The sequence below is a fragment of the Lathyrus oleraceus genome, chromosome 5 (genome assembly GCF_024323335.1).
Source record: "Lathyrus oleraceus cultivar Zhongwan6 chromosome 5, CAAS_Psat_ZW6_1.0, whole genome shotgun sequence".
NCBI classification, from domain to species: domain Eukaryota; kingdom Viridiplantae; phylum Streptophyta; class Magnoliopsida; order Fabales; family Fabaceae; genus Lathyrus; species Lathyrus oleraceus.
In genome coordinates this window covers 306,315,784-306,328,770 of record NC_066583.1, presented here as the reverse complement: position 1 = coordinate 306,328,770, position 12,987 = coordinate 306,315,784, and the positions used below count along the sequence as shown (strand labels likewise).

At 33.2% G+C, this 12,987-nt stretch overlaps 1 non-coding gene across 1 annotated transcript; it reads right to left on the bottom strand.

Moving 5' to 3' along the window:
* Window positions 1-10,557: 10,557 nt before the first annotated feature.
* On the bottom strand, window positions 10,558-10,637 carry TRNAL-CAG (transfer RNA leucine (anticodon CAG)). Its single transcript has one exon. It is a non-coding gene; the product is annotated as a tRNA-Leu (tRNA).
* Between the last annotated feature and the right edge of the window lie 2,350 nt (window positions 10,638-12,987).

The following is a 12,987-nucleotide window of genomic DNA, read 5'->3' as shown; positions in this document are numbered from 1 at the left end:
AACTGATCGAACTTAAAAAAATAAAAACTTAATTTTCACAATTCATAAAATCAAGCAAAAACTGAGGAAATTATCATAGGGAAATGATTGAGCATGATTTCAAGAGTCATAAACAAACAAAACCAACACCAAAAGCTTAGATGTACCAAATCGAAGCTCCTCTGATGGGTATTTCTCCGACAAGTTTCAACTTCCTAGGTAATGTTTCCTCTCTCTTATCCTCTTTTACTTATCTTCTTCTACTTATTGTGTTATGAACTTCTCCCTCAATCTTCCTCTTTCTATTTTGATTGTGATGTTGTGTATTGAGTTGTTAGCTTTGTGTGGGTGGTAGCTCAATTATTTGGAGAGCTTCTGATATGTTGCTCTCAAAAATTTGAAAAGAATGAGCTTTGAGTGATTAGGTTAAGGATTTTGATTCTTTTAAATGACTCTGAGCAATTTTTAAGGTTTTTTTGTTGTTTTTTCATTGTGAGAAATGAGTGGACTTGTCAACGAGAAGAGTGGGATTGGTATCTGTGTGAGAATGAATTGAGGAAGATATTTTCTTCCTCAAGTGTGTCAAGTTCTAAGTATGGATAAGGATGGATTTGAGAATTGAAATGTGTTGTTAGAGAGGTGGAAAAGATCCCTCAAATTGTGGGATTTTGGTGAGTGAGAAATAAAGACGTGTGAGAGACCATGTGCTTGTTACGACTGCGTTTGTTTTGCATTGTTAATGTTGTGAAAATGATGCATAATTGTTACTGCATAACCTGTTTATTACTTCTACTGCATAACTGTGGTGGTCTTGTGTGTTAAAACATGGGGTTATGGTTTTTATGTATTGCTTTGACAAAATTGTCTCTTGGTGTAAAAAAAAATTATGGTGGTCAAGACATGGCATAGGCTGAGAATGGAATGGCTTGAAGGGAGTCATTTATGGAGGCTTGGAGACAAACAAGGATCTTAAAGATGGATGCTTGAACAAACAAACTTCCAAGCTTGGTAGCATTAGGTTTTTAGCTTAGGTTTATGTTCAATGTAAAGAGAACAACTCAAAAATGTATAAAATCTTATGTAATGCAAACATTAATTTTTGTAACTTCTTGTGAATTTTTAGATGTAATGCCATGACATTTGAACACAAAATGAATGTAATACCTATTTTTTTGAATTCAAAACTTTTTAACATGACAGATGAATGAAATGAAAATGACATATTTGGATAAAATGAATGTATGTAGAACACTTAATAATGAATTGTGGATATATGAATGAGCCATGAGTGACACTAAAATCTTGAAAACAAACCTATGATCTCAAACTCAAAAAAAAAACTAAATAGGTTTAATGTAGAAAACATAAAGATATGAACCATGTAATGAGATGCAAAAGAACAAATGAGACCACTCATGTTTAGACATTTAATGTATGATCTGACCACACAAATGATCAAATGAAAAGTCAAAATGTTGACTTTTCTCTGTTATTGACTTATGCATGCTAATGGGACCTTATGACCAAATGAAATGGTCATAAGAAAATAACACAAATGAGATACAGATGAATAAATGTTGATGAATATTTGGGGATGGGGAATTTAGGGCATGACCTATCCTTCCATACATCATCCCAAAAACGAGTTTTGAGCTCGTTCTGCACGACCTTAGAAATACCCACAATAATTCGAAACCCTAATAAACTTTAGACCCTAGAAAAGACACATGACTCCACCAAGGAGAGGCCCCACATGACACCTATATCACTCATCCAAAATAGAATATGTCACGAGAAAACCATAGTTGACATAAAACATATGTATCAAAAGTACATGAACTTATTTAGGATCCTCTAACGCCATTTACTGAGAAGGGTAAGGTCAACCTGCCTTAGATCCCTATTCCTAGAACTTTAGAAACCTTTGTCTTACAAACACCTTTCTACCTCCAAGCCAGGCTATCCCCCTAATTTTAGGGCATGGTATATCCTTCCATACATCATCCCAAAAACGAGTTTTGAGCTCGTTCTGCGCGACCTTAGAAATACCCACAATAATTCGAACCCCTAATAAACTTTAGACCCTAGAAAAGAGACATGACTCCACCAAGGAGAGGCCCCGCATGACACCTATATCACTCATCCAAAATAGAATATGTCACGAGAAAACCATAGTTGACATACAACATATGTATCAAAAGTACATGAACTTATTTATGATCCTCTAACGCAATTTACTGAGAAGGGTAAGGTCAACCTGCCTTAGATCCCTATTCCTAGAACTTTAGAAACCTTTGTCTTACAAACACCTTTCTACCTCCAAGCCAAGCTATCCCCCTAATTTTAGGGCATGGTCTATCCTTCCATACATCATCCCAAAAACGAGTTTTGAGCTCGTTCTGCACGACCTTAGAAATACCCACAATAATTCGAACCCCTAATAAACTTTAGACCCTAGAAAAGACACATGACTCCACCAAGGAGAGGCCCCGTATGACACCTATATCACTCATCCAAAATAGAATATGTCACGAGAAAACCATAGTTGACATAAAACATATGTATCAAAAGTACATGAACTTATTTAGGATCCTCTAACGCAACTTACTGAGAAGGGTAAGGTCAACCTGCCTTAGATCCCTATTCCTAGAACTTTAGAAACCTTTGTCTTACAAACACCTTTCTACCTCCAAGCCCGGCTATCCCCCTAATTTTTCCCATCCCAAAAAATTTCCTATGCAAACCTACAATCTTAAGCCAGATAGAGATTAGAATTTTCAATAAAGAGGAAGAATATAAGAATGCCACTCATACTCGAGTTGAGCGGGACAACCTTACCCCAAGGATAAAAAATGTATGACTTCATTGAGAAATCCTCTTTGATATATTGTTAACCAAAGGATCCCAAGATGCTTCCCTTTTGGATCCACACCTATTAGGAGGCCAATATACTTAAACGGAAGAAATCCAACTTTACAATTAAGAAATTTCTTTTCCAAATCAAGAAATGACCTCTCCACGTTCACTCCGAAATGGAAACTCATAAATAAGTTCAACCTTAATCTTTAAGCCAACTCAAAACTATGGAGGATGGATTTGATATCCCATAGATTTTCAGAAGAAGCCTCTTATAAGATAAATGTGTCGTTGCAAATTGTCGGTTTGTAAATTGTCGATTGCATCGATCGTTTGATCAATTTTGTTTTGATCATGATTTTGAACATATTTTGAAATTGGTGTTGTTGTGTAGATCGCAAACCATTTGGTTGTGATTGGGTTTTTATAACAATAATACCATATAGAATTCCAAACATTATTTACCGAATACTAAGTGTTCGACAAATTGCTTCACTTGATTTTTCTTTTTTGAATTTTAATTGGAGATAGACTTTCCCTATTACTTTGCATTCAACAAGTTGTGATTAGTTGTGGTTGATCTATTTGTGAACCATTATCATACCGTTGACGTTAATACGCATATTTGAGCTTTTTGATAGCGGGTTTGGTTAGACGATTTTTGATCCGGTATATTTGTAACTTGCTTCCGCGTCATAAATTTTTCACACTTTTTTCCCAAGTTTTTAACTCGGGATCTATTCACCCCCTCTAGTTCTAGGTCTATCATCCGATATATTTGAAAATGTATGAATACAAGAGAGATGTAGCAATCTAACCCTACAAACCCTATGCTTGATGTTAATTTTACCACTTTCTCTTCCCTTATACAAATATTGATCAAGTAACCAACAATGACGCTTCAATTCACCATCTCACGCTACTTCTTTGAACGAAATCCCCAAGATTTACCAATGTGATCCACCATCCCACGCTACTCCTTTACCAAGAACCTCTTGTTCTTCAAAGATTTCACTCGGTCGGATCTGGATTGCGTAATCTTATCCAAAACCTTCAAACCCTAAAAGATCTTGAAGGACACCCTCAATGTTATCAACCCAATTGTAAAACACAATAAACCTAAATTGGGCGTTATCAACCCTAATCTAGATGTCACCCAATCAAAAAATTATTATGTGTAGTTTGATTGTGTGTATGCATAAAAGAGAGATTGAAGATGATGAGAAAGCTTTTAAATCTCGGTTTCGTATACGTTTTACTTACTAGATGTACCAAGTGTGTGTGTGTGTGTGTGTGTGTGTATATATATATATATATATATATATATATATATATATATATATATATATATATATATATATATATATATATATATATATATAGAGAGAGAGAGAGAGAGAGAGAGAGAGAGAGTATACAAGGATTTTTTTAGGCAGCTCCCTAATCGGACTCGCTATGGGTACTTCTACCCTCAATTTGAATGCGAATTGAGGTAGTGTAATATATCTTACTTTGTAAATGTATGAATACAAGAGAGATGTAGAAATCTAATCCTACAAATCCCCTTATTCTTCAAAGTTTTCACTCGGTCGAATTAATTCCAAGCACACACTTGTTGAAACCCAAGATTTACCAATGTGATCCACCGTCTCACGCTACTCTTTTGCCAAGAACCTCTCGTTCTTCAAAGAGTTCACTCGGACGGATCCGGATTGCATAATCTTGTCCAAAACCTTCAAACCCTAAAAGATCTTGAAGGAAAAACCCACAGGTTTTCTGATTTGAAACCCCCAAAGTTCTCAACCCAATTTTACAGTACAATCAACCTAAATTGGATGTTATCAACCGTAGTCTAGATGACACCCAATCAAAAAAATTCTAGGTGTAGTTTGATTGTGTGTATGCATACAAGAGATATTGAAGATAATGAAAATGCTTTGAAATCTCGATTTCGTATAGGTTTTACTTACTAGAAACCTTACTAGTAAATGATGCATGTACCAAGTATATATATGTAAATAAATGAGAAGCAAAAGGAATTCCAAAGGAATAGAAAGAAATAAAAAAATTCAAGATTTTTGATCTATAGGTCGACCTATACAAGTCATGTGTCGACCTGTACATGTTATGTGCCGACCTGTAGAGGCGACACATGGGACAGAACCTACCGACTTTAATACTGCAGCATATGAGCCGACTTATGCATCTTATGTGTCGACCTGTAGCTGAAAAAATTCTTCTATAGGTCGACCTATAATCGTATGTGTCGACCTATAGACAGTTTTCCACACTAAAATGAATTTTTTTATGCATAAAATATTTTCTTGATGCATGAATCTTTTTTAAACCATTTTCAAACATGTTGACATGCTTCCTAGTGCTACAATGCCTAAAATGCACAAATAAAATCTGATGATACCATTCGATGTACATACACGCTAAAGTATCCTAGTTTTGACATCATACAAAACACATAAAACGGAAAGTTGCACTCACACAAAAGCAGTTTAAGTGTTATTTCTTTTTATTTAATTTATTATTTGTTAATTAATTTATATATTCCTTCGGTTTCTTTAATAACTGAGGGGTTAGATTTTACTGTTAAAGCACTTGTTAATTATGTTTTACCCTAAACCTAGTCGTTCCAATCTCGTATACATCATTCTTTGGGATGGATTGTAAACTTGAAAAAATCTTCAAGGTTTTGTGTTGTATGTTGTTCTTTAAACACCAATCTTGAACACAATATTTTTTCAGCTTTTGCAATCCATCTTACATAATAATGTTTTTTATGTTGTTGATGTGGTTTTTTTTTTGGTTTTTTGTTGTTTTTGTTATTGTTGTTGTTGTTGTTGTTATTGTTTTCACCTCTCTTGCAAGGTCATTGTTATATTTTAGGATAACCTTCCTATGTTGCCAATCAAAGATAACACTCAATGATTTATTGTTTTTCTCGTTTAACAACATTGAGAAATTTATTCATAAGCATATTGTATATTACAGTCAAAGAAAGTGGTAAATGATAAAAAAAATAAAAAAATAAACATTACATGTTACTTTCATTTTTTCACCATTCACTATTTTTTTCTGCAAGTAATATATTACCTCAGGAGAAAGTTCCTAAATTATTTTAGTTTTTTATTAATATTAAAATAACATTTCCCTTCAGTTTTATAAAAAACCGAGGGGTATAATTACTCAGTTAACCAGCAACAAATCCATGTCATACATTCATAAAGTAACATCGCTCAAGATATTGCCAACACATCAATCCATCAAAAACCCTCTATATCCAATAAGAACGTGAAACAGCACCACTATATATCTTGGACGCTATCTTGTGAAACTCAAACGTTTATAATGAAAGCATTTTCCATGAAACATTAATAATGAAAGTTTGGAATAGATCTCTGGGATGGATTGGAAGTGCAGAAAAAAATTGTTGCAAGATTGGTGTTCTTGCATAATATCTTATCTTTTTACTTGAATTTTATGTTATGTATCTAACCTTTTTATGTTATATCAAAATTGAAAGCGTCCAAACCATTCAGCTTGAAAAGTATTGGGTAAATTTGGATTTATTCAAAGTGATGATGATGAATCAAATTTGTCAAAAATTTGTACTTGCAGATCGAAACCAAAATAATGTAACATTAGAAACGTTGAATTTAATATTCAGTGTAATTTAATTATTCTGAGTAAATAATATAATTTAATATTTACTATAAAGAATGAAATTTAATATTTAGTGTAAGCAAGTTAATTTGTATTTAAAAAAATCTTTTCCCCTCGGTTTTTGAAAAAAAAACAAGAGGTATGTGGCGGTGTTGACGAAATCAATAATCTCATTAAGCGCGACAACCTGGTGACCTCTCTATTAGTATAAAGATAACATCGAAGTAATAATAAAAAATATCTTCTCCACGAGGATTATAATTTAACAAAGTAATTATGTGCGAGTAAAATTAATGCAATTGGTGGGATGGGTGATTGATTTGGTTCTAAAACAGGAACGAGAACTGAAAAAATGAAATTCAAGATGTGAAAGGCGATTAGGTCTTTTTCGTTAGAATCCTCTACTTCTATTCTATTGATAAAATGTGCATTAACAAACATGCGAAGACATAAGAGTTATATGACAAATTAACCTTACCACGCATCTAATCCCTTGGTGTGCAACTCACTAGTCTAAGCGTTAATTCTTGGATCCCTCAAGCCAATTGAAACGTCAAACTAGACACTAGAGCGCATTAATCCATATGTTACACTTCCTAATTGGACTATCCCTAGTTAATTAGAGAATCGGACAATGATCCTATTTTTGATAAGCAGTCATGTAGTGAATATGTCACTACTTACCTAGATCAAATTGTATTTTGTAACATGCAATAGAAAATGAACACAAGTGATAATTAACTAATAACAATATGTCAAAATAATAAAATTAATATCATCCACTCATATGTCCTAATAGAATATAAATAGGTTCATCATACAAAAAACCCTAACTTAGAGAAACTTAACTAGTCATTGATAAATTGAAAAATACCATGAGTGGAGAAGTATTCATCATCAAAATCTAAAGAATAATTACTCTCCAATGACTCTAATATGCTCCAAAATCGCTCATTGAATGACCATAGCCGTTACTTTATCTCTTCTGATTCCGAACCTTTGAAAAAGTGGCCAAAAAGCACTTTAAATAGAAAAAAGTGTGCCATCTCAAAAAGCTTCATCGTATCTGTGACAGTCAGTACCGTGACGTGATGCAAGCCTCATCGCACCATGATGGGATGCATCGCGGGCGCGAGAATGCCAGTGGAAAAGCCTCATCGCACCATAGCCGTTACTTTATCTCACTAGTCTAAGCGTTAATTCTTGGATCCCTCAAGCCAATTGAAACGTCAAACTAGACACTAGAGCGCATTAATCCATATGTTACACTTCCTAATTGGACTATCCCTAGTTAATTAGAGAATCGGACAATGATCCTATTTTTGATAAGCAGTCATGTAGTGAATATGTCACTACTTACCTAGATCAAATTGTATTTTGTAACATGCAATAGAAAATGAACACAAGTGATAATTAACTAATAACAATATGTCAAAATAATAAAATTAATATCATCCACTCATATGTCCTAATAGAATATAAATAGGTTCATCATACAAAAAACCCTAACTTAGAGAAACTTAACTAGTCATTGATAAATTGAAAAATACCATGAGTGGAGAAGTATTCATCATCAAAATCTAAAGAATAATTACTCTCCAATGACTCTAATATGCTCCAAAATCGCTCATTGAATGACCATAGCCGTTACTTTATCTCTTCTGATTCCGAACCTTTGAAAAAGTGGCCAAAAAGCACTTTAAATAGAAAAAAGTGTGCCATCTCAAAAAGCTTCATCGTATCTGTGACAGTCAGTACCGTGACGTGATGCAAGCCTCATCGCACCATGATGGGATGCATCGCGGGCGCGAGAATGCCAGTGGAAAAGTCACATGTTTTGCTTCCTTTTTCTTCACAAATTTCACCAAGTGCCTATTTCTTTCTTACTTTGAATTTTTGCTTCTTTCTTCACACTTTGGCTTTGTTTTTTGTCAATGTTCTTCATAATTCATCTGAATTACCTCATAAAAATAACCTAATGACGACTGTCATCACAACCCCAAAATTGAACTGTTGCTTGTCCTCAAGTAACCTGTCTGCACACAAAATATTTCATCATAATTAAAATGCTCACCCTTACCAATAAATGTCACCTTTTTCTGATCAACACTTCGGTTCCCTGCTTCGATCCAATTGACTCAGAAAATTTCTTCTGACATACAAATACTCAACTTGTATCCTGTCTCATAATTATACACTCAATTTGATAGGGTAATTAGTCAATCAATATACAAAAGCATTTAACTATGAACTTGAAATTTTTCTAATTGAATCAATCAGAGTTATATTTAAGCACACACACTTGAGATCTTTTATAGGTTGTAACATAGCTTATGTCAGGGTAGGATAATATAGGATAGTGGGCTTAAACCTTTGGAGTTAAGTACCTAGTTTTCTCGATGTTATGGTAGGATAATGTAGGATAACGTGACTTCTTTAGAGTCCGGTCTTCAGCTTTTGATTCTTCAGATTTTGGTCTTTAAGCTTCTCTTTAGATGCTCATAGTTAGAACAAATACTTGGATTCTATATAAAAATTTAGTTTATTATCCTACACACTTGAACAAATATCAGTATACCCAATTGTTTTTTAAATACTTTGTTATTATCAAAGCCTAAGGGTAATGGGACAAACCAATTTTTCTTCAACAAAACTTATTATGTAATAAATTATACCCTTCATCTAATTTATCAATACACGAGTTTATCTCCTAATCTATTAGAAAACTTTTTAACCGACTAAGTTAAGTAGCAGAATATGGTTTCTTTTTCTGGCTTTGTCTAATAAATTAGGATGTTGTTTCTAATCAATTAGACTGCATCCAAGCTCATGTCTTGATGCCTTTTTAAGCTAAATATTTTTCTATATAAAATAATGTTTTTATCACTTACAAATCACAAAATTTCTGAACTATCTAGTCTTTTATCTCACTCATTCTCATTTTGTTATCAGTTTCATTCACTAGAAGTTTTCTTAGTGCTAAGAGAGTGACAAGATTCATATGGTAGTTTTGTTTTTCTTTTATTGTGTTGAATAGATTTAATCAAGAGTTAAGTCCTCTTGTGATGTTCTAATAAACTTAGTTGAACATGTAAAAGCTTGTTGGAAGATTATTGAACTGAATTTGTATATTTTAAGTTGTTAATAGGGGAAATTTCAAGAAGAAACTCTTGGAAACTAGAGTATGCTCGTACTCTCCTTCTTCAATCTAATAAAAGAGCCTTGATATTTTTTATAAAAAAAAGGGATTAAACACTTTAGCTTGGTTTTACCAACTTATAACTCTCTTTAAGAACTAACATTCAATGTTTTTACCTTCCATTTTGTTTTATTGTTTTATCCAATTAAGTTAACGATGAAAACACCTTGGAAAATTTAACTCTCTATAGGAGAATAAAGTTATATAAGTATTAACTAACGACTTTTTATTTAGAATTGATACATGTTTATGCTATGCAGGATAGCAAGTTAGGCTTCCTTCTAAGTCTTGACCCTCATCTTCAATATGTTAAACTACCCTCCAAGCTCAACCTTCACCTCGATTTGGGGTTGAGTTGAAAATCAGATACACAAAAAAATGAAATAAAAAATACAATCAAAAGTTCAACCTTAATGAGTTTAGCATCATATGTGACGTCAACACATAGCCAAAGCACATTAAATCCAAAACGACCACGTTCATAAGTGAACTCTGTCAACTACGGTTTGGGATGCAACAAGAAGTTAGTTTTCTTAAAATCTAAAAAAAATTGACATGTTTATGCTATGCAGGATAGCAAGTTAGGCTTCCTTCTAAGTCTTGACCCTCATCTTCAATATGTTAAACTACCCTCCAAGCTCAACCTTCACCTCGATTTGGGGTTGAGTTGAAAATCAGATACACAAAAAAATGAAATAAAAAATACAATCAAAAGTTCAACCTTAATGAGTTTAGCATCATATGTGACGTCAACACATAGCCAAAGCACATTAAATCCAAAACGACCACGTTCATAAGTGAACTCTGTCAACTACGGTTTGGGATGCAACAAGAAATCTAAAAATAATTGACAGCTGTGGGACTTGAACCCATGCCCTTTCGGACTAGAGCCTGATTCTAGCGCCTTAGACCACTCGGCCAAGCTGTCTTATTGGTGTAGTTACAAGGTGAATTTAATTAAAGCTGAAACCGACAATCCATGGAGATTGGTTTTGATATAATCAACTTTATGAAGAGCAAATATTGGTAACTTATTGATTCAGATCTTATCGTGCTTGCTGAAAGATTTAAGATGATTAAAAATGTAGATTACAAATTCAATCTCTTCACCTTTTTACTAAGCTTCATTATCTAACAGCAACTAAACAGTAGCATATTCCACCTTTGATAGATTAGAACAACATTATAGGCATGGTTTTAAATTACAGATGAGGTCGTGGATGCGATTGCAGATATGGATGTTGCGATTACGGTTATTGCAGTTGTGGCGATACGCATTACGGTCATTGCGTCATAAATTTTGACTGTGAGAAATTTGAAATATACAGTTAGAAAAAACATGATGTTAATATTTTCACTCGATAGGAATAAATTGAGTTTTGAGATTTTGATATTTTGAATTTTGATGAAAATATTTGAAGAAACATAGGTATCACATAAGACATTTTTACCTATGTTTATGACATCAATCCATTGTTGGGGTAAATATGTTTTGAATTCAATTGAAGAATTGAAGATTCATTGGCAGCTTAAGTTGCAGCTTCAGTAGTAGTGGTGTTTCAATTATGGATTGAGGCTTAGGTTTGTACCTAAGATGAAATGTGTGCTTTAAATAGCATGTTTCAATTGTATGACCTGGTCGTGAAGAAAAAAATACATTGTTTTGGAAGGCCACGTCCAACATAAGGAGACCTACCACAACCATGATTACAATTGTTTTTATTAGATGTGTCGTAGAAAATTTTGGATTCTTGAACAAGTGTATTTGCAGGACTTGATTTTTGTTGTAAAACCAATGAAAGAACTTTGTTAACAGATAGGAGTGGATCCATGAGAAGAATTTGGGAACGAATTGTATTGCAATTATCGCTTAATCCTTTGAGAAAAAAAATCATCAATTCACAGTCATGCTGTTGCTTGATGATTTTGAAGGTTGGCTGCACAATTGCATGTTGGGCGACATGTGCAAGAATGTAGAGGACGAAGATATTCAAGAATTTAGAAATGGATAGTCCACTCTGTTTGGTAGAATGGATTTCTTATAGGAGATAAAAAAATGGAAGTAATTACCTTTTGATGAAAAAAATTCTTTTAATTATTTCTACTAAAATATAGAGTTTTCAATATAAGTGACACTTTGAGAAATTGACCGTGTTAGGGATTATTTTATCTAGAAAATAAGAAGAGCCCTTTGATACCGTGACTCCATGTATGGTAGTTGTTGTCTAAGGGCAAAGACAACAAAATTAATCTTGAGTTTTCTTCTTGATTAATATAATAAGAGGAGATGAATAATATTGAGAAGAATCTTTAGAAATGAGAATTGATGAATCATTGATTGTATTATTTACTCCCGAAGAAGATGAATCGGATTCATCTTTTATTGGAGAAGAAGAAGAAGAAAAGAAAAGAATAGAAACAAAAGGAAGCATTTGTGGAGCTACACGCTTGTAGGTATAGTTATTTGCATATGATCTTAGTGGCATATGATTTTGGTGATTTTGATGTTGACAATATCTAATGCCAAGCAGCATTCGGGTGGAGCTCTTGTGGATATCTGATCAAGCAACTTCTAATGATGGTGTATATCAAAGAATTCATGATAAATCTTGAAAGAGATCCAGATGAAGTGTTGAATCGATGATAAATCTTGAAAAAAATCTTGAAGTCTTAAGGTTGTGAAAGAGAGGAATTGTGAAAGTCCTAAGATAGTAAGACAACTCTCATATACACACTAAAATATTTTGAAGCTTCTCTCCTTTTATAAAATCACCTAAAAATTTTTACGGACGTACCTATTTGATTACTAGTTTGATTAAACTTTTGGGAGTGTTCTTTACACTAGATAATCGATTAAACACTAGGATTAATCAATTATCTCTTTTGTAACGCATCCTACTAGTTTAAGGGATCTTATAATCGATGAGTGATAGAGAATTTTAAAGTCTTCCATATTTGGACTATGTATTTGATTAACCTTACGTCATAGTCGATTATATGCATTATAAAGCCCATGAATCATTTTCTTTTTTGAGCTAGATTTTCTCCTATGAATATAAGGTTTCTCCTCATTCAAAAAAAACACCATAATTCATTTTGAACCTGTTTTTCTCACTTTTTACTCATTTTCTATTATTTCACTAAAGTTGTCTTAGTGCAATGTGAGAGAAAAATATTTGTGAGAGTTTGGTTGTAGTGGTGCTCCTACTTAACTGTTATTCATCAAGAGTGCAATTATCTTGTTTGATTTGTTTAGTTCTTAATATTTTCCTTGTATA